At 45.8% G+C, this 21,044-nt stretch overlaps 1 protein-coding gene across 2 annotated transcripts in view; it reads right to left on the bottom strand.

The window, feature by feature from the left end:
- The window catches only part of RXFP2 (relaxin family peptide receptor 2), a 1,449,053-nt gene that overhangs the window by 15,777 nt on the left and 1,412,232 nt on the right, over window positions 1-21,044 (bottom strand). The gene's annotated exons all lie outside the window — the stretch shown is intronic.

Below are 21,044 nucleotides of genomic sequence, written 5' to 3'. Positions count from 1 at the left end.
TGTATGTAGGAGCCTAGTAAATTGATTACTATTTCTGTGGCGATTTGATTTCAAATTCTTTAATTAATTTTAAGATGTAAATATTTAAATTGTTTAATATAAACTATAAAGTAATATTGGAAAATGAGTAACGCCAAACATCAGACCTGTGGTGACGCGCTGTGAGGGGGCTCGCAGCTTACCTGATCTTTTTGCATCACCGAATTCACTGGGCATTTGGGCACAGCTGGGCTCCTGACGCTGTGGTCTCCCCCGACGGCGAGCTGCTGACATCGCTCGGCCGCGGAGCGGGGTCGAGACTACAGCTCCCAGCCTGCCCTGGGAGATCGCCGCCCACTTCCTGCTTGGCGCGAACGGAGGCGCATAAAGGCGGACAGCCCCCGTAGAGGAGCGGGAACGCCAAACATCAGACCTGTGGTGACGCGCTGCGAGGGGGCTCGCAGCTTACCTGATCTTTTTGCATCACCGAATTCACTGGGCATTTGGGCACAGCTGGGCTCCTGACGCTGTGGTCTCCCCCGACGGCGAGCTGCTGACATCGCTCGGCCGCGGAGCGGGGTCGAGACTACAGCTCCCAGCCTGCCCTGGGAGATCGCCGCCCACTTCCTGCTTGGCGCGAACGGAGGCGCATAAAGGCGGACAGCCCCCGTAGAGGAGCGGGAACGCTAAACATCAGACCTGTGGTGACGCGCTGCGAGGGGGCTCGCAGCTTACCTGATCTTTTTGCATCACCGAATTCACTGGGCATTTGGGCACAGCTGGGCTCCTGACGCTGTGGTCTCCCCCGACGGCGAGCTGCTGACATCGCTCGGCCGCGGAGCGGGGTCGAGACTACAGCTCCCAGCCTGCCCTGGGAGATCGCCTCCCACTTCCTGCTTGGCGCGAACGGAGGCGCATAAAGGCGGACAGCCCCCGTAGAGGAGCGGGAACGCCAAACATCAGACCTGTGGTGACGCGCTGCGAGGGGGCTCGCAGCTTACCTGATCTTTTTGCATCACCGAATTCACTGGGCATTTGGGCACAGCTGGGCTCCTGACGCTGTGGTCTCCCCCGACGGCGAGCTGCTGACATCGCTCGGCCGCGGAGCGGGGTCGAGACTACAGCTCCCAGCCTGCCCTGGGAGATCGCCGCCCACTTCCTGCTTGGCGCGAACGGAGGCGCATAAAAACAGACAGCCGCCACCGCATCGCGGACGCGCGCGGGCGGCACCGGGCGGAGCCCGGGCAGAGGGCGGGCCGTCTGTGGCCGTCCGGGGACGACAAGGGACGGGACGGGCCACCCCCCTTGGTCTGTACGTCTATGATACTACACACAGGTACTGTACTCTGGCCATAGGGGATTTTCTTAGGGCAGAGGAGCCCTTGAAAGATCACTCGCTAAACCCCCACGGTAGCACGCAGGAGGATTGGTAGAAACCAACGCCGCACATTGTTGTGGCGAAAAGGAAGGAGACCACAGGGGAACGATGTCCACTCACCCCAACACACGCTCGACCGGGATTAAGCCTTCTAAGAGAACAACCCCTAAGCCAACACGGGGGGAAACAAAGGAGGCAGCCCATGCAAAGGGGAATAAACCTACAGCAATTGACCTAATGCTAAAAAAAGTTACAGGTGAAATTGAACGAATGGAACGGAGCTTATCCTCCTCGCCCAATCTGAATGCCATTAGCCAAACACCCCCCAGAGACGCTTCTCTGATTGATAGCCTAAACGCCCAGGGCAGTATGTCACAACCAAATTATGACACAGTGGATGTCCCTTGTGCCCAAACCTCAGGGCTAGAATCCCCGGAACTTATTGACACAGCCCCTCGGAAAGCAAGAAAGCGAGTGGGGAGGAACAAGGGGCAGCAGAGGCAGAGGAAAGCACCCCCAAGAACCAATTCCCCAATAAGCCTTCAAGAATATAATTCATTAGAAAATAATCCTCGAGTAGACACTATTCCCCCAGGGTGGATTGAGCAAGTAGTAATAGATATTAAAAAACAGTTAGAATCCTTCATTGCGGCACAATTAAAACCCATCATAAGCAAGGTAGACAAAATAATCTGTGAGTTCTCCAAACAATCTAAAGCATTAGAACACGCACTTGTAAAAACTTCCGCTGACCGTCCACAACTGATGGAGGAAATCACAAATGATAAGGCAAACACAAAGAGGGCCCAAAATAACAACTGTGTTAGCCATGTCCAACAGGCTATAGTCCAGATCCATGAGGCCCCCAACTCTGTCCAAAACCCCAAAGGGGGAACAAATGATAATTCTAGAGGGAGACAAAATCAAGGTGCGAATAACACGCAGAGGGAGAAACCTCCCATACAACCACTAATGCAACGGAGACACGATGAGCGCCCGCAGAGAGAAGGGAATTACAACCACTGTTATAAAGACCCTGATCCCTTTGACAACACCAACACTCAGGCACCACATTTAGATCTACCTCCCGAGGCGAATCCCTTTGTAATAATCTTTGCAGGGGTTCCTGAAAATAGGCCTAATGAAAGAGAAACACACCAACAATTGCGCTCAAAAATTTCCAAATGGTTGAATATCCACAGACCCTTAAATAGTGGGGAAAGAGGAGAGATTCTAAGCGTAAGAAGGGTAAACTGGGTTGGGGGGAGAAAGAAAGATATTAGAGGAGACTGTATAGTCGCAAACTTCACGGACACTACCCTGGTAGAGTACATCCTGAAGAACTCCAATAGGAACCAAACAAGCACGATTTGTGCTCTCTCACTGGGATATTTCTACCCAAAGACAAGAAATAACAATCGTGTGGAGGATGAGGGAGGATGGACGCTGGTTAGATCACAGCGCCCATATAGACCTAGACTAGCAAGCCACCCCGAACAGCCCCATTTCCATCGTGATTACCCTCAATGGAGAAATAGATATGACCCATTTCAATCTTTAGAGGATATAGATTGACTCAAATTCACTCCACCCACTAAAAAGAACTTTATAGGAAGCCCGGCCACTAGTAGTTATCTTGGCCCACAAGTAGGGATTATAGGGGGGAGCGAGGAGAGTATATCAACTAGGGGACTAGACTCACCCCGGCCCAAGAGGGAAAAGGAAAAAACAACTACATTGGATTCACCATTAGATGGGGTGGTGAGAGCAACTGAAACCCATAAGGCAAGAGGCACAGGAAAGCGGGAGGGCCTGACCATTCTATCATGGAATGTTGCAGGGCTGGAAGCCAAATTAAAAAACAAGGAATGGCTAGAATTTATTAAATGTTTTCATGTGATAGCGCTCCAGGAAACATGGGCAAGAGATTCGGGCCCATGTCAATTGGAGGGCTACAAATGTTTTTTTAAACCCGCACAGGGTACAAACTCGGGAAGAGCAAAGGGAGGTTTAGTTTTATATGCAGACTTAGACCTGAAAGGTTCCTGGTCATATACCGATTGCCCCTCAGATAACTTACAAGCAGTTAGACTTACTCTTCAGGGGGAGTGTCTACTGTTTGTGAATTTCTACAATTCCGGACCGGTGGAGGGAAATTACCCAATCTTAGAGCAGTTGGAGAGCTGTCTAATCAAGGAATTAGATCAAAGGACGACGGGGATTGAACCAACTGTCCTGTTGATGGGGGATTTTAATTGCCATCTATGCCCCAAATTACTCCCCTTAACTTCCGATTGGTCAGCTTGCCCTCTAGAAAAGGGCCCCCACTTCTCACATACTAAAGAGGGCAGATTATTGATGAAGCTATTAGACAACTTTGCCCTCACTAAGGTCATGGATCTAGCCGCTTATAAAGCAGGGGAATCACCAATACCAACATTCAAGGGTAAAGGCGGGGGTTCTATAATAGATTATGTTATGATATCCACCTGGGCTAGGGAAAGGATCATAAATACCAGGACAGAGTGGAGTCCCTTTAGCGACCACAACCCTATTATAACAGAAATCAAAGGGAATGATTTTATTAAAGCACCAGGGGTGATCCAACAAGCAGAAATCCAACCGACAGATCGAGGGAGACGCCTAAGGTGGTCAGTGATTAACCCCCAAGATTTCTATGCTAAACTAGTTAGTGAAGGGAAAGATCACATAGAGACCTGTCTAGAGGTTTCAACAGAGGGCAGAGGAGTAGTAGAGGCGTTTGAATCCTTAACTAAAATCATAGAGAAACTCCTGACAACCAAGAAGCCCGTAAACCTGCAATCCACGCCCAGATGGTTTGATGCCAACTGCTCTAAAGCGTTAAGAGACTTAAAACAGAGCTTGAAAAGGACACCAAGGGATAAAAATGAAATCACTCGCTGTAGACTGAACTATAAAACCCAGGTTAAGATCAGAAAAAGCACCCTCCATAAGGAAATCTGGGCAGACTTAAGGGAGGCCGGCGAAAACAAGGACTATATCCAGTTCTGGAAAATTATAAATAAACCATGTTTTCACGATTCAAGCTCCCCAGTCATCAGCTCAAACATTCTGCCGGAACAATGGATTGCCCACTTTAAATCCCTTTATAACCAGCAGGATGTAGACACTGGTGACGGAATATGGAGGGGGCCAAGGGCGGAAAAATTCGAATTATCCCTGGATGAAGTTCTGAAGGCAATTCTAGGGTTAACACGAAATAAAGCCCCGGGTCCAGATGGAACCCCCCCGGATCTATATCTTAGCAACACGGACCTTTGGGCCCCAATGGTAATGAGAGTACTGAATGCAGCCATCAAAACGGGCCTGCCGAGATCATGGTCCACTGCGGTGATTGTCCCGATCTACAAGAAAGGCTGTAGGGACAGCCCGCAGTGCTACAGACCAATCTCGCTTATCGACGTCTCTGCCAAGGTACTGGGGAGGGCACTTCTCAATCGCCTACTGGACTGGACGGACACCCATAACATCTTGGTGGACACCCAGTATGGGTTCAGAACGGGGAGATCAACCACCGATCAGTGCCTCAACCTGTACCTGCTCACTGCTAAGTATACTAAGGCGTCAGAAGGCACCATGTATATGGGGTTCATGGACTTAGCAGCGGCGTTTGACAATGTTAACAGAGCCAAACTATGGTCGATCATGTCCAACCTGGGAATTGACCCGGATCTTATCAACATCCTGAGGGAACTTCACTGGAACACCACTGCCAAGGTCCGCTACAGTGCGGGGGGGGTGAGTACCGATCCCTTCCTGTGCTCAGGCGGGGTCAGGCAGGGGTGTATCCTGGCACCTTTTTTGTTTTCCCTCTACATAAACGGTCTGGAGAGCGACCTTATAGCATTGGGAACTGATTGCCCAAAGGTGGGCTTACGTCACCTGCCAGTACTTTTGTACGCCGATGACGCCGTCCTCCTAGCCCGGACGGCGGTCGGCCTGCAGCTCCTAATCAAGGGTTTCGCAGATTTCATGAGGAAATTGGACTTATCTGTAAACATGACAAAATCCTTCATCATGATAGTGGGGAAGAAACCTAAGAAGAAATTCGCATTCAAACTGGGGGATCATGTCTTGGACAGTGTCAAAACATTCCCATATTTGGGTCTTTTATTCGACGAGACGCTAAAGTTCGCCCCGCTGGTAGAGGAGAGGGCGAGGAGACTAGTCTCAGCCAATGGAGCCATATTAAACTTTGCTCGTCGAATGGGAAGGTGGTCCCCAGAGCAGGTGTTGACTTTGTACAGATCAGTCAGCATCTCAAAGACTATCTACGGATCTGAAGTCTGGGGCTTCAGAGATGCTCAACTAATCCAATGCGAGGAAGAGAAATTTTTTAAAAAACTGTTAAAACTTCCCCTGAGCACCTCCGCTGCAGTAACACACAATGAGCTGGGAATAACATATATAGCGGACTTGATTAGATTGAGACCCATACTGGCCTGGATCAAAATTTGGCTAAATCCCAATGCGGAACTATCCAGACAGATTATCCAGGATTGTTTGACGAAAGAAAAGTGCCTCCAAATCCCCTGGTTGAAATACATTAAAGACACCCTGGGGGAAATAGATGAACAGAGACTATTTTTGGACCCATCCCTGGTGGACATATACACCAGCCACTCGGTACAAGGGCAATTGCTGGACAAATTTAGTGGCAGGAGGAGGGAGCTTGACTCTATTAAATCCTCGGTAGTTGCTCACTCGCTAGTCTCGAATCAAGTTGGCATGGAACCTTACCTCTTTTTATTGCATAGTCAGCATGAGAGGTTTTTAATGACTCGTTTTAGGCTCAATTTGTTGCACCACAATTTAGCTCATCCATCAGGTTTTACTCCAACAATTGAGCAGAAGGGTGCCTGCGGCTGCGACAATAGGTCTCCGCAGGACACCCTTCATTTTGTATTATTGTGTCCTTTTTTTAAAACACCTCGCCAAAGATTTTTAGTAGGGATTCTAAAAGACTCAAAAATTATCCATGCCAAATCTGCATTACTGTATCTGCAAAGAGCCACTGAAATGCGAACCCTATGTGCCATTATAAGCTTTCTTAAAATCGCTTTTAAATTGAGAAACACTAGGGGATGTTGAATTGGTTGGCAAGGGAGGCTTTTATTATGTGATTCTGGGCTTCTGTATGCCATCTGCACTTTGGTCCTATTACTTTCAAAAACTCTTCTTTTTTAAATGTGATGCCCCTTTTTCCCTCCTTTTTTAAAAATAATGATATGTTGTTGAGAAAGTTTGTGATCATGTATGTATGTATTTTACTGTGATGTATTTTCATGATGGTTTTTAACCTTCGAAATAAATAAACAAACTGAAACTGAGTAGTCAGATTTAGAAGTCTCTTACACAATTCCATAAGTCAGTGTTTCCACCGTTGTATTTAATGCACTATTGAATACTCACCATGGAATTCTAACAAGGTAGTATGCCTTTCTAGGTGATACCATATATGTGAAAAGAAATGGACATTTGGCAGCAACCTTATATAATTCACTCAGTTACAAGGACATTGAGGCAATCAGGTACCACTATGTAAGTTCTGTTGAAAAGACAAGGGGCAAAGAAATCTCAATACGCCATTAGACATTCAGTCAAACAGATTCTTTTTTAACTTAATTGTGCATCAAGAATACCCAAAGGCAACCTGCTACAATAAAGAGTTGGAACAACTACAGAATGAGTAGCTATGGTGGCTACATATGACCCAGCGCTACCACAACTGAACAAGATTGCCAAGGACCAGCTGTCAATGTTCAGCATGGATGAGGAGCTGAACCGAATTTTCTATTGCCAACAAGCAACCAAAATAACAAACACGGACTCACCAGAAGCAAATTTCCATTAGAAAGAAGCAAATGAGAATTGGAAAAAACCCATGCTAAGCTATAAGAAGTTAAAGCCATGGATACATGAGCACAGAATTCTCATTACCTACGCCACATAACTGATACATAGTCAAGGGGCATACAACAGCAAATCAACCAATGTTGAGCATGTTCTTTAAACAAGAAGTGTCTGTTGCTGAGTAAGCAAAGGACTAGGCTGGATGTATAGGAACGTATGACCTTACAACACAGTATTTTACATTGCGTTGGTTACAACGCAAGTCGTTACAATGACTTGCGCTGGAGGGCGCTGGACTTAGGAATAGTATGATTTACTATTCCAACTCCAGCCTACGTAACAGTAGGGAAGGTGTTGGAATAGTAAATCATACTATTCCTTAGCTTAGTTGTTACACCTAACAAAAGGTTCAGGTAAAAGGATCACAATTAACAATTAGACACTAAACATTAGGATCAAAAGCTGAATAAGGAAAAAGAAGAAGAAGAAGCCTATATATACACATTGACAAGTATTCAAAGCAATTATGGAACTCTGGTGTCCGTTTGGCAAACACACGAACCCGGACACCAGCGTTTGCGCACAACACACAGCCGACTGTGAACTCGCTAGTTCCCGACACCTGTGTATACTCCGAATTTGTTGAGAGGTTAGATCGCTATCACCCTGCACTTCGAACTTTTAGAGAGAATTAAAGTCCCCCGATGAAGGGCTTCCGCCCGAAATGCATTGGGCAGAACAATATGGAATGAAATACGTTTTTCACAATGTACTATGAATGAAATAGTATGAATAACAAACAAGAATAAAATTAACCCATGGATAACCAGCAATAAGACTTTCATGAAATTTTACTGAATCTTTCACTAAGGTGTGCCATTTTGGTGACGTTACTCCCACGGGAGGTAACGCGTGTTCAAGGTTGTCATTCACCCTTATGCCCAGGAGGGTTTACCAACACGGCACCCACCACCTGGAGTAATTTCAATTAAAACACAAACCCAGAGTGCGATAGTCCACATTCTAATTGGATTCTAGGACATTGGGTTACACACACTTAGCACATTTAATTTACTTGTAAGTCCCTAGTGCAGTGGTACTACAGGTGCCAAGGTCCTGTAAATTAAATGGCAGTAATGGACCTGCAGCACAAATTGCGCCACATAGCTAAGTATCTTTCAATACATGTCTTAGGCCTGCCATCGCTGCCTGTGTGTGCTCTTTTTAATGGCCTTTTCCATATATTTAAGTCAACCCGAAGATAGGCCTTAAACAGCCCATAGGGCAGGGTGCAGTGTATTGAAAAAGTTGGACATGGACTTTAAAATTTTACAAATTTGGTAGTGAAAAACTATTAAGTTCATTTTTCACTACTGCAAGCCTTACCTTTCCCATAGGATAACAGTGGGTTACCTTATTACATTTAATAAGTGCTTACTTCAAATAGAGAGAAGGTCGGAATAGCGGGTTTGGTGTCTAAAGAATTATAATTTTAACCATCTTTAATTGTAATGTTTGATTTTAAGTTACAATTCTGAAAATGCCACTTTTAGAAAGTTACTACAAAAAGGTTGCATGTTTAGCGGCCCCATCTGCTGCACTGCTTTAAAGAGAACATTTTCCAAGTAAACCAAGCCTTCACTGTAAACCAAGTAATCAATGTTAAAGCAGTCAACTTGTCATGTTAATTATCGCGATCTCTGTATTTGTGTAGAATCAATCCGGAGACAGATTGATAGCACTGAATACTTTATTCATGCATTTTCAAAACTTTTTCTGTAGCCAAACCAAGCTTTAACATGAGCGTGTGTAGTCAATCATATTTCAGTACAGGACTTTCGATATAACCCAATGCATTTCAAACCTGCCTGGTTCTTCGTCACGGGTCGCTGTAACAAATTTAGAAAGATGCGTTTAGCCAACCACTCTAAAACATAATCTGCCCAATACCTGAAGAAACAAGAAAATAATAACCCTTAATCCAACTGAAAATCACCTCCCTTAACCCCTTCGACGCTCATGACGAGCTCAGCTCGTCATGGAGTTGCCATTCATTTCAATGGAAATTACATGAGAAGGATGGAAAAAGCCTTAGCATCCAAGTGGTTAACCACCCTCACAGTCACCTCATCAACTAACCAATGTGAAACATGTTTGTAAACGAAACTTGTACTGAAATATGATTGACTGCACACGCTCATGTTAAAGATTGGATTGGTGACAGAAAGTGCTTTGAAATGCATGAATAAGGTATTCATTGCTATCTATCTGTCTCCGGATTGATTCTAAATAAATACAGAGATCACGATAATTAACATGACAAGTTGACTGGTTTAACGTTGATTACTTGGTTTACAGTGAAGGCTTGGCTTAGTTTACTTGTAAAATGTTCTCTTTAAAGCAGTGCAGCAGATGGGGCCGCTAAGCGTGCAACCTTTTTGTAGTGTCTTTAACATGCTGTGCTGGGACAATTCACAGCGCTGCTGGCACGCGCGCACATTGGCAGTTTCAGCACAAAACTAATGAGAAGTTAAGGGAAGGAGTGCATTCGCAATTCCATTTACATTTACTTTTAGAAAGTTGGCATTTTCTTGCCCCAAAGACTTGTTGCCTGTATCCTGGGTCAAATGACTAGGTGTAGCTGGGAATTTATCTTTGTATATTGCTCCCAGACAGTGAGACAAAGAGGGAATAGGTGTTGGCAGGATGGGCCATCTCTAACTTGATGAGGGGGGGAGCTGTTTCCTACAACACTTGCACATCACAAAGGTTCTCCCGAGCACATTCACAAAGGGTTTTGCCACTAGTCGTTTGAGACCCCAGACAAGCTAGGGGCCAGGGAAGGCAGGGAGGAAATTCCAGGTACCTCGGGGGGTATAAACCGTCAGAACCTTCTCTTACTTCAAAGTGGGCATCAGGTATAAATAGCGGATCCTCAGACCCAACTCTTCAGTACACCTCTGGACTTGTGGAAGACTCAAAAGGATTGCTGTATTGCTCTCAAAGAGTACTGATACTCTGTTGCCCTGCTGCCTGAGGTAGAAGGACTGGACCTGCATCTTGAACTCAGGACCACCAGAGTGACTTCAAGGGCTAGTTGGCACCCTCACCAAGTGGTGCCACCCCCAGTCCTGGACCCATGGAATTGGTCCAGGTCCTGTGGGCAGAACTGATGCAGGGCGATACATCTCCAATGCTGGACCTCGCTTTGCAGCCCACAGTCTACTCGGAACTGCTGCTGTGCAACGCATCCTTAACGCAGGCCTTTCCATCATAAGCAATCTTGTTTATGGCATCCTCAACGACGATGAAGGACACTGCATAAGAGTGATGCAACTTCTATGGAACCACTGGTGAGGGACACATATTCACCACAGGACTTTGCATCGCAATCCCCTTGTCGACGGCATCCTTGACGATGAAGCATGACTCCGCATTGGAGCCCTGCAGCTTCTTTGGAACCACAAATGCATGATGCATATTAGACACAGACTTTGTATCGCAAGCCCCTTGTCGACGCCATCCTCAATGAAAACGCAGGACTCTGCATCTTAGCCCAGCAGCTTCCGAGACACCACCACTGCACGGTGCATCCTCAGTGCAGACCTTCACATTGCCAGCCCCTTGTTGATGGCATCGTCAACGACAACGCAGAATTCTACATCGGACCTCCGCAGCAGTATATGACACATCCTTGATGCAGGATCGTGCAACGCTCCACAAATCTGAATTTGTGACTTTGTCCCAGTCAGGTGCGACCAGATAACTACAGTTGGCACTTTAATCTTTAAAATTGCATATCTCCAGTTCTACCGTTTGTATTTTTGCCATTTTAGTGCCAAATAATTTATTACATTTTACTTAATTTTTTAGATTGGTTTGGGATTTTTCTTGAGTTGAGTTTTCACTTTATTACTGTTTGACAAGTAGCATAAATACTTTACACATTGCCTCTAAGTTAAGCCTGACTGCTTTTCTGCAAAGCTAACAGAAGGTTAAGCACAGGTTAATTTGAGGTTTGCTTGTGTTTCACCCTGACAGAGATTGTGGTTGCTGCTCGAGTAGGGTTTCACCCCCTCACCCAGTAACCCAATTTCCTACACTCTCCCATCATGGTTCAAGACACCACACATACCCATTCCCACAGACATACACACACACTCAAGCACTTGCCTTTTATGCAGATATCATGAGGAAAAACATCATACCAGAATCCACACAGAAAATAAATGTATCTACCAAGCCTACATCACATAACCTAATATCTAAACATCCTTCCCTGAGAACAGGAGCAAAGCACCCCTTACGTCATACGGTGACACTTGCAACTTGAAAAAGATTTGAGACACAAGAAAAATATTCTGTGTATCATATAATACAAGCAATATAATGCAAGCAAACCCTCCACCATGAAGAAAGCATTACTATTTAGACGTGGTTGATTCCTTTTTGTCCCCAGTCCTATTGCTGCCAAAGAGACTAGCAGGGTGGACATAATAGACAAGGGTCTATCAGGACCTCACACTGGCTGGTTCATAGGCAGAGCAAATATAGATACTTGCACTCAGAAAGCCAGAGGTTCCACAATGCATTTGTAGGTGGAGCACCCTTTGTCAGCCCTCTTGCTCAGTACACGCAGACACACACTTTTACATCTATGGTTCTATATTATGCAGTACCATAGTGCAAAATATATGGAAACGACTTATGGTAGCAATATTTATGGCATTAGCATGAGGAAATGTTAGAAATATACACAATACAAAAATATTAAACATTGTATATAAAACCTAACATGGATCCTGCCTTGTGATCTGCTCTAATAAGAAATGTGTCCGCAGTGCTTAAATGAGCTTGTGGTTTCAGGTGCTTGGTACTGGCACTTAATTGTCAACACTGGCACTTATGACAATCTGCCACAGTTTTGAGATGAGCACAACAACAGTTGTTTATTAACTCAACATACCTTAAAAATTACTAATACCTGGTGCCCAAGAACCTTATAGCTTTGGGGGCCTGTAATAGTCTGAATTGTCACACTTGTAGGGTGGTGCTGGTTAGTGTTAGATCTGGGAGTCTCTAATTGGCAGAGGTAGGTACCAAAGTCCAAATAGCGACCCTTGCTTATAGTCAGGGTAAGGGGGATACACTATTTAGATAACCCCTGCTCACCCCCTTGGTAGCTTGGCACAAGCAGACAGGCTTATCAAAGGCAATGTGTAAAGCATTTGTACCAACACTCACAGTAACACAGTGAAAACACCACAAATGGACTCCACACCAGTTTAGAAAAATAAAGTATCTTTATCTAAACTACACAAGACCAAAATGACAAAAATCTAACATACACAGTTCAAGAATATGATTTTAAAAGAGTTCTAGGGTTAGCGTCAAAATAATCCACAATTGTGTCAGTTTTAGTCCAAAGTACCTGTAGATGCAACAAAAGTTCCTAGCGGCAATTGCAGCGTTGAAAAACAAGCAATGCGTCACTCCTGAGACCCTGGGGAGGCGATGCGACAACCCCGCTGCGTGCAGTGGGTGTGTTCCGACAAATCCGATCTGTATGGGGAGCGATGCCATACCTTGTGTGGATTCCGAGTTGAGTTTCTCCAGAAGAAGCATCTCGCACAGGCACTATGCGACGATCTTCGGGACGGCGACGATCTTCGGTGCAGCAGCGATGCGCGGCGCAGCATTGATCCTCTTCTGCCGGGGCCCCTCGATGCGATGGCGTTGGACTCTGCGACGATGTTCACAGCGACGTGATGCGGTCCGCAAGCAAGCAGTGCAACGGTTCTTCACAGCGGCGACAGGCTCTGCGACGATATTCGCAGCGACAGCAATCTTCCCGCACGGGGGAGATGCGCTCCGCAAGCTAACGATGCGTCGATTCTTGCAGCGGCAACAGGCGCTGCGACGAACTTCGGGGCGACGGGAATTTTCTCCCACTGTCGACGAAGCGCTCCGCAAGCGAGCGATGCGTGCAAATTGTAGACTTTCTTCTTTTCTTCTTGTCCAGCTCCTCAAACAGCAGGCAACAACCTCCAGAGGCCCCACAAATGGATCAAGCACTCTAGGAAGGGCAGAACTCACTCAGCCGAGTTCAGGGGGGAAGCTGGGAGTGAAGTCCTTTTGTTCCTGGGACTTCTTAACAGGAGGCCAGCTCTTCTCAGGCCCTTGGAGATCTCGTCAAGCAAGGGGACACCTTCCCCTCTCCTTGGCAGAATAGCAACTGCAGCCCACAAACACACAGCAGGACAGTCCTTTCTCTTCAGTCTTCCAGCTTTTCTCCTTGGCAGAGGTTCCTTCTTGATTGCAGGATGATACAAAGTTCAGGGGTCTGGGTATCCCTTTTTATACCAATATTCTCTTTCTTCTCTGAGGTCAGAGAGGCCTTGGCCTAGTCCAAACCAGTTCTGGTCAGTCTTGGAGCACTTTGTTTACCTGACTCCTTCTTTCCTTTGAGAGAGAGGGGCAGGGTCACAAGCCGTCCAGCAGGAGGTGGATCCCACATTGTGGAAGGCAGGCACAACCCTATTCAGGCCCAGGTGCTATCCCCTCCCACCACTCAAGATGCAGCTGTAGCTATTCAGCCTAGGGCCGACTCACTCAGCCTCTGGGAGCCACCCCAGCCCCTGTCACTCACAAACCAGACAGTCAATTCACAAAAAGGCCAAGGCACACAGAGAGGTTAGACAAGAAAACAGCCACTTTCTAAAAGTGCTGTTTTAAAACACAGGATTTAAAAACAATGCTTCCTAAAGGATGTGTTATTAAATTCTGAGTTCAGGGATACCATACTTTAATTTTCTATCTTACTCCTATGGGAAGATATGCAGGTAAACAATATACAGAGCATTCCCCATTATAGACTATGGGTAAGATAGCCTTTCAATAGTGAAAAACGAAATTGGCAGTATTTCACCATCAGCATGTCACCTACATTAGTACATGCTCTACCTTTCACATACACTGCACCCTGCCCAGTGGGGTAGCTTGGGACTTCCATAGGGGTGTCCAATGTGCAGAGAAAGGAAAGTGTTAGGCCTGGCCAGTGGGGACACTGATCAGGTCAGCATGGCAGTTAGTTATTAGCAGCGATGGAAGGGGAAATGGGTGGTGCAAGCAGCTGTGGACTCCTGCTGAAGACCCTGGTACATATTATTTTTCCTCCGAAAATTAGGCAATGGTGAGCGGTGCTTTGCATGCAATACACATGAGTGCGTGGTGCTTTGCATGCACTGCATTTGAGTAAGTGGTGCTTTGCATGCAAGGCACATGAGTGAGTGGTGCTCAGCAGCGGAAGAACACAAGCTGGGCAGCGGTGATTGAACCCGGGGGGCTTACCTTGTTGCCGCCACCGCCGAGAGTCAAAGGGTATCTTCAGTTGCGCCGCCGCCGCCCCGGGACCACAACTTCCGGCAGCCCTAACGGCGCGGGGCACAACCCACGCAGCCAACAGTGCCAGGAGGCGCTTAAAATCAGCATAGCCCTCGGTGGAGTGGGGGAGCTCAGCAGCGGAAGAACACAAGCTGGGCAGCGGTGATTGAACCCGGGGGGCTTACCTTGTTGCCGCCACCGCCGAGAGTCACCGGGACCACAACTCCCGGCAGCCCCAGCGGCGCGGCGCATAACCCACGCAGTCAGCAGCGCCAGGAGGCGCTTGAAATCAGCGCAGCGCTCCGTGTCGCGGGACGCGCGCGGGCGACGCCGGGCTAAGCCTGGGCAAAGGGTGGGCTGTCTGTGGCCGTCAGGGGCCAGAAGAGGCCGGGCCGAGCCACCTCACTGACATCTATAATGGGTAAGTGACAACAGCTATGCCTTGGGGAACATGAGGTGAAACATGCTAAGATTCCCAGGAAATCGGAATCTATAATTTCGTATTTAACTTCATCAGTGGGGGTTTTAACAAAAGAAATTGCGAGTGCTGAGAAAGAACTGGGACTGGGATCTGCCAATGTTGATCCGGCATTAGTAATAGATCATAGCCCGATTGTCCCTCTGGAGCCGAACATTGTGATCACAAACCCCCCCCCTTATAGCTGAGCCCCGGTTAGTCCTGTCAAGCCCATTGGAATCTCCCGGTCATCAGAAGGACACAACCCTACTTGCTCTCCCACTAAAGCCTATTTGTAAGCGAAGGTTAACGAAAAAATCATCTAGGAGGAAAAAAACCCCGGTTGATGCTAACCCAATGGACGCAAGTCTGAGGGATTATGTTGGTAAAATTGTAGAGGACCTGTTCACATTATGACTGGAACCCCCACTTGTGGCCATCGCTAAAGACATTGTGGACACACTTAATATTTGTGTAGCGGGACTGTTGAGTAAATGTGAAAAAATGTATCTATTCATAAACAACATACAGGTCAAAAGGGGTGCTTTGTTCAGCCTGAAGGATTAATTGCCAATAGGTCTACGGTTGACGTTTTGAATAGGGACCACGAGGCTTTCAGGGAAAGAAGTTCTGTTAAGGCTGGAGACAGTGTCGGGCAGGTGCCTACGAGGGATGGGATGGGGAGTATCAATTCCGGAGGTAGTAATAGGAGAAAATCCACTACAGAGGGTTTCAGGCAGGACCCACAACAGGGCAGACATCTGGAGTTGCCCCCGGAGGCTGCCCCTTTGGTGGCTGTCTTCACAGGGGTCCCCCCAGCTAGGGCTGGTACTAATGAATCAACTCAAGACCTCATGAAATTAGCTAGGCAGTGGTGTTTACAGTTTAGTAGTGGAGGAGCCGATATTACAAGCTCTGTCATCTTGGCAAGGAGGGTCAGCTGGGTCGGGCGCTGTCCAAAAAACATCCCGGGGGATTGTGTAGTGGTAAATTTTAATAATCGGGTCAGTGCTGAAAGATTGTTCTGGGATGCCTCAGATTTGGCTAACAAAGGTATTAGACCATTCGCCCTTGGTTTTTTCTACCCCACCGTCAGGCCAGTCAGGCCAAATGGAAACCTTCTGTCGTCAAACTGGGAACGTCCCCCTCGTACCAGTTTGCAGACGACACTTCACCAGGCTAACGACAGCCTACAGTTTAGGCCTATACAGGGGCTGTCACGGAGGGTGGAAAGGGCTCCTATTACCACAACACCAGTTTCTCCGCACCGTTCTCAACCCAGGGCAGAGATAGGTCTCTCAAATCGTTTCTCTCCTCTGTCTCTTTTGGAGTCGAATGATTGACTACCCGCCAGATCTGTAGGGCAGAGGGATGAGGTAGGTGCCCAGACAGCCACATGTAAAATTTTGAGCTGGAACGTGGCAGGTATTAGATCCAAAAGCACAGATCCTATATGGTTGGAGTTTATAAGGCAGTACGACATTCTTGCCCTCCAGGACACTTGGGACATTGCGTCTAGTTTTATATTGGACGGTTACCTTAGGTTTGCCATTCCTGCTGTTCCTGGGATTGTGGGGAGACCAAAGGGGGCTTACTTTTCCTTTTTTGGCTTAATCTGGCTGGCGTCTTTAAAAAACTTGATGCAGATTATGGTAATTTTTTAATAATTGAATGGACTGTTTCTGATCAGCAGAAATATTTGATAATTAATTTTTATAATTCCAAGGATGGCTCACAGTAGAATGAGCATCTTAGTGCCTTGGAGCAATTTTTGTCAGTTTACAAACTCAATTAGTTTTTTGTACCAGAAGTGTTACTTCTGGGAGATTTTAACATACATCCTCATTCTTGGGACTGTTACCGAGGTGAACATGGTGGGTCACCGAGTGGGGGGGTTCCCCATTTCGAGCATAGCAAAGAGGGAGAGGCTCTTGAGGACCTCCTCTCCAATATGAACTTATTTGAACCGGGTATTGGAGAGGGGGAGGAGAGAGCTCCTACCTTTATAGGACGGGGATCAAATTCAGTATCGACTACATTTTTTTATCTCCTGTAGTCTTGGCCAAGACACTAGTCTACAGAGTCGTGACGTCAACTTTCAGTGACCATAATCCGGTTTTGCTGGAAGTTGACCTGGGGGTTTTGATTGACCACAATGAATCAAGGGGGGTGGGGGGGCTCATAGGAACCTATCGACTAAAGACCAGGGAAGACGGATTAAATGGGATAGGGTTGTCCCGGAAGCTTTCTTCGAGGATCTTGCCATCAAAGCCGAGGCTAACCTCGCTATCTGCCTCGATGGTTCTGCTTTCGGAGCTGATATTATAGAAGCTTATGTAGCGGTGTGTAAGCAGATTGCCAAGAATTTAGAGGAAGGTTGTAGACCGCACACAAGGAAGGCCTACAAATGGTTTGACAATAACTGTTCAAGGGTTCATGGGGCCCTGCTCAGGGCACTTAAAAAAAGGCAGAGGAACAGGGCCCTAGTCGCTTTCCTCTGTAAGGAGTATAAAATCGCCATCGACATAAGCAAACGCAAAATTAAAGATGAGGCGTGGGATAATCTCCAATCCATTGACATGCTAAGGGATAGCAGGAAGTTTTGGTCTACCATAAACCAGCCGTTCTTCTCGGAACAGGAGAATTTAGACACCGATTGTGTTATTCCTGATTTTAGCTGGCTCCAACACTTTAAGAGTATTTATGATAAAAAGCAAAGGGAGTCACCGCCAGTTATTACAGCTACTGCTCGGTACGCTAATCCTGTCAAGTTCGAGCTATCCGAGGTAGAAAGGGCTATTAGAGATACATCCAAACATAAGGCCCCAGGCCCCGTTGGGGTAGCTGCTAACTTATATATTCTGTATCCAAACTTTTGGGCAAAGATCTTGACCAATGTGTTTAACGCCTCATCCACAGTAGGTTTTCCACCTTCATGGGCCACCTCGGTCATAGTCCCTATTTTTAAAAAGGGGAACAGAGGGGACCCCGCCTGCTATAGGCCAATCTCCTTGTTAGACTCTGCCGTAAAAATCCTGGGCAGAGTCATTCTTCAGAAACTAGGGGATTGGCTGCTGGGCAGGAGGGTGCTCTCTAACCTCCAGTATGGTTTTAGAGAACACAGAAGTACCATGGACCAATGTTTAAACTTACACCTCCTCATAAGTAAATATACAATTGCTAAGGAGGGACTTTTATACTTGGGTTTCATGGGCCTATCCTCTGCATTCGATTTAGTTAACCGGAAATTGGTTTAGATGCATCTTTGGTTAATTTTCTAAGTGACCTTCACCAGGACCTCTCTGCCTCTGTCAGGGTTACGCAGGAAGGCCGGTGCACAGGTCAATTCAGTTCTAGGAGGGGGGTCAGACAAGGCTGTATACTGGCCCCTCTCCTTTTTACGATTTATATTAATGCCCTTGAAAAATCCCTGGGCGTGGCTACATTGGACATTCCACGTATAGGGGGATCGGGGATTCCGGTCCTCCTGTACGCGGATGGCGCTGTCTTACTCGCACTCACGGGACTGGGCTTACAGAGGCTGTTGGATCACTACGGCAGCTTTATGGAGTCCCTTGACCTAAAAGTAAATATTAAAAAATCTCATGTAATGGTGGCCGGAGCACGAAGTCAGAATAGTAAGGTAGTAGCAAGATCCACAACAGCTCTCTTGAACTTCTCCAAGAGATTGGGAGCAAGGCCCATGGAGGCTATGTTAAAGATATACAAATCTAAGTGTCTAGCGATTGCCTCTTATGGGGCTGCCATATGGGGCTACGTACCTCTGAGCAAAATACAAATTGTAGAAAATAGGTTTCTTAGAACTCTTCTGTCACTACCGCAATCGTCTCCCACATTTTCCCTACACACTGAATTAGGCTTGGGTTATATCTCAGACCATTTAAAAATGACCCCGTTGATTTGTTGGGCGAAAACTTGGTTGAATGAGGAGATTACCCTTAATCACTTGATCCTAAAAGACTGTGTAGCCCTCGAGAAGGCAGATAGGGTCCCATGGCTGACGTACGTTAGAGAGGCGTGCGCCAGACTTGGCCGACCGGAAATATACACATCTCCTGAGGGCATAAAGAAACAGGATATAGGTTGGATTAAATACAACTTCCTAACCTGCTGAAATCGGGAAGGGAGGAGCAGGAGCTAAGAAAACCATTTGTGAGAAGCAATTATGGCTTACTAACTTCCCCATCCATTGAACCGTATCTAAAGATTGTTACCAAACCTTTTCATCGATTTTTGCTGGTCAGATTTCGGTTCAATCTTATTCATCTTACTTTGGGTATATTTCCCATATGGAGGAAACCGGAAGATGCCGCACCATGTTCTTGTGATATGTTTTCTACACAAGACACACTTCATTTTGTAATGTTCTGTGAGCATTTTTCAGAGGCGCGTAAAAAAAGTTTAAACCCAATATTACGTGATGCTGGATTTGTACAAGTGAGGCCTGCCCTCCTATATTTACAAATGCTTAGTGGTCTGCATGTCATTTATAGCGTAGCAGGTTTTTTGGCGGCTGCGGCCCGGATAAACAATAAGGGACTCATTTGTATGTAATTATTTAGTAGGACCTATAGGGGGCTTATGGTTTTAATTTGAAAAACCCAATGATGCACTTTATACCGTACTTAATGTACCCCTGATTGTTTTTCCTTACTGGGCTTAGGGCATTTTTAAGAAAAACTGTATATGATATATTCATTGTTTGTTCTTTGTATTGTATATAGTGTTTATATGAACTGTAACAATCGAATGCTTATTTTTTTTTTACCTATTTTAAATGTGTGGATGTATGTTTTTCTGCATTGTCTTTTATGATTTTAACTAATCGAAATAAAGAGTTTTTGACTGACTGACTGACTGACTGACTGAGTGGTGCTTTGCATGCAATGCATGTGAGTGAGTGGCGTTTTACAGTCAGTGCCATCCATCCATGTGCATAACGCCCTTGACGCACCATTCCGTACACCTGAATACAGGCATTTGCAAAGTCGTGCTTTACTGTCCTAATTCCCCACCTTCATTTAGTAAGTACTGCATCTCCCATAGAAGTGCTAGAGCTCTTTAATAAACAGGACTGCAGGTTTTAAAAGCATTGAGTAACCATAGGTTTGGCAGCAAGAGCATATTCTACGAGACTGATAAAATTTGACACGGTGTTATGAGGAGAATTCCTAAAAGCATGTGCCGATTCTGCTTGAAGTCCACGACTCAGCAATCTACTCCAGTCATTGTGTAGTTCAAATCTGATCGCACCATCTTCCAAACGGTGCGGAAATATAATTATTCTAATAATATATATAAATATATAAAATATGGGCAACTATGCCATAAGGGAAAAGTTCAAAACAAAAGGTCGATTTGAAAAGTATGTATTTTCTCAGTTGCTTTAAAAGCAAAGAATAAACAAAGTTACTGTGTCACAACTTAGTAAGAAACTGAAAAGAACATAAGGTCAGTAGAGTGCTTGTGCAAGAACAGTTCAATACTGTGCAACAAAGAAAAAACATATTTCCTTACTTAAATCTAGGATTTGTATTTTTCATATAAAGAAAGCAACAGCACCACCTGGTGTATCAAATATATACCATGACTTTCAATTTGGATGTTAGAATATGCAAGATTCGCGAATGTTACCAGTACTAATTAATATGTTGTAGGTCTGTTGCTGTTAAGATGTATATGTAATTGTATTTACATAGCTTACTACCCCTGATGAGGTGTTGAAGCGCTTTTCAGCGAGTAGCATGCTACTTCAGAATCCAAAAAGGATTAGTGGTGAATTACTATCAACTGATTCTGTGAATGCCAATAAATGAATTATTTAACCAAGACCCCGGGATTTAAACAGGCCTATTGCTTACAATATACATAGACTGGGCTTTGGCTTATCCTTTTCATCAAAATGTTTTTCTTTTTCTGGCCTTATGTAGC

The sequence above is a fragment of the Lissotriton helveticus genome, chromosome 8, assembly GCF_964261635.1.
Source record: "Lissotriton helveticus chromosome 8, aLisHel1.1, whole genome shotgun sequence".
Taxonomy (NCBI): Eukaryota; Metazoa; Chordata; class Amphibia; order Caudata; family Salamandridae; genus Lissotriton; species Lissotriton helveticus.
The sequence above is the reverse complement of the archived record's forward strand: the minus strand, read 5'-3'. Positions and strand labels throughout refer to the sequence as shown.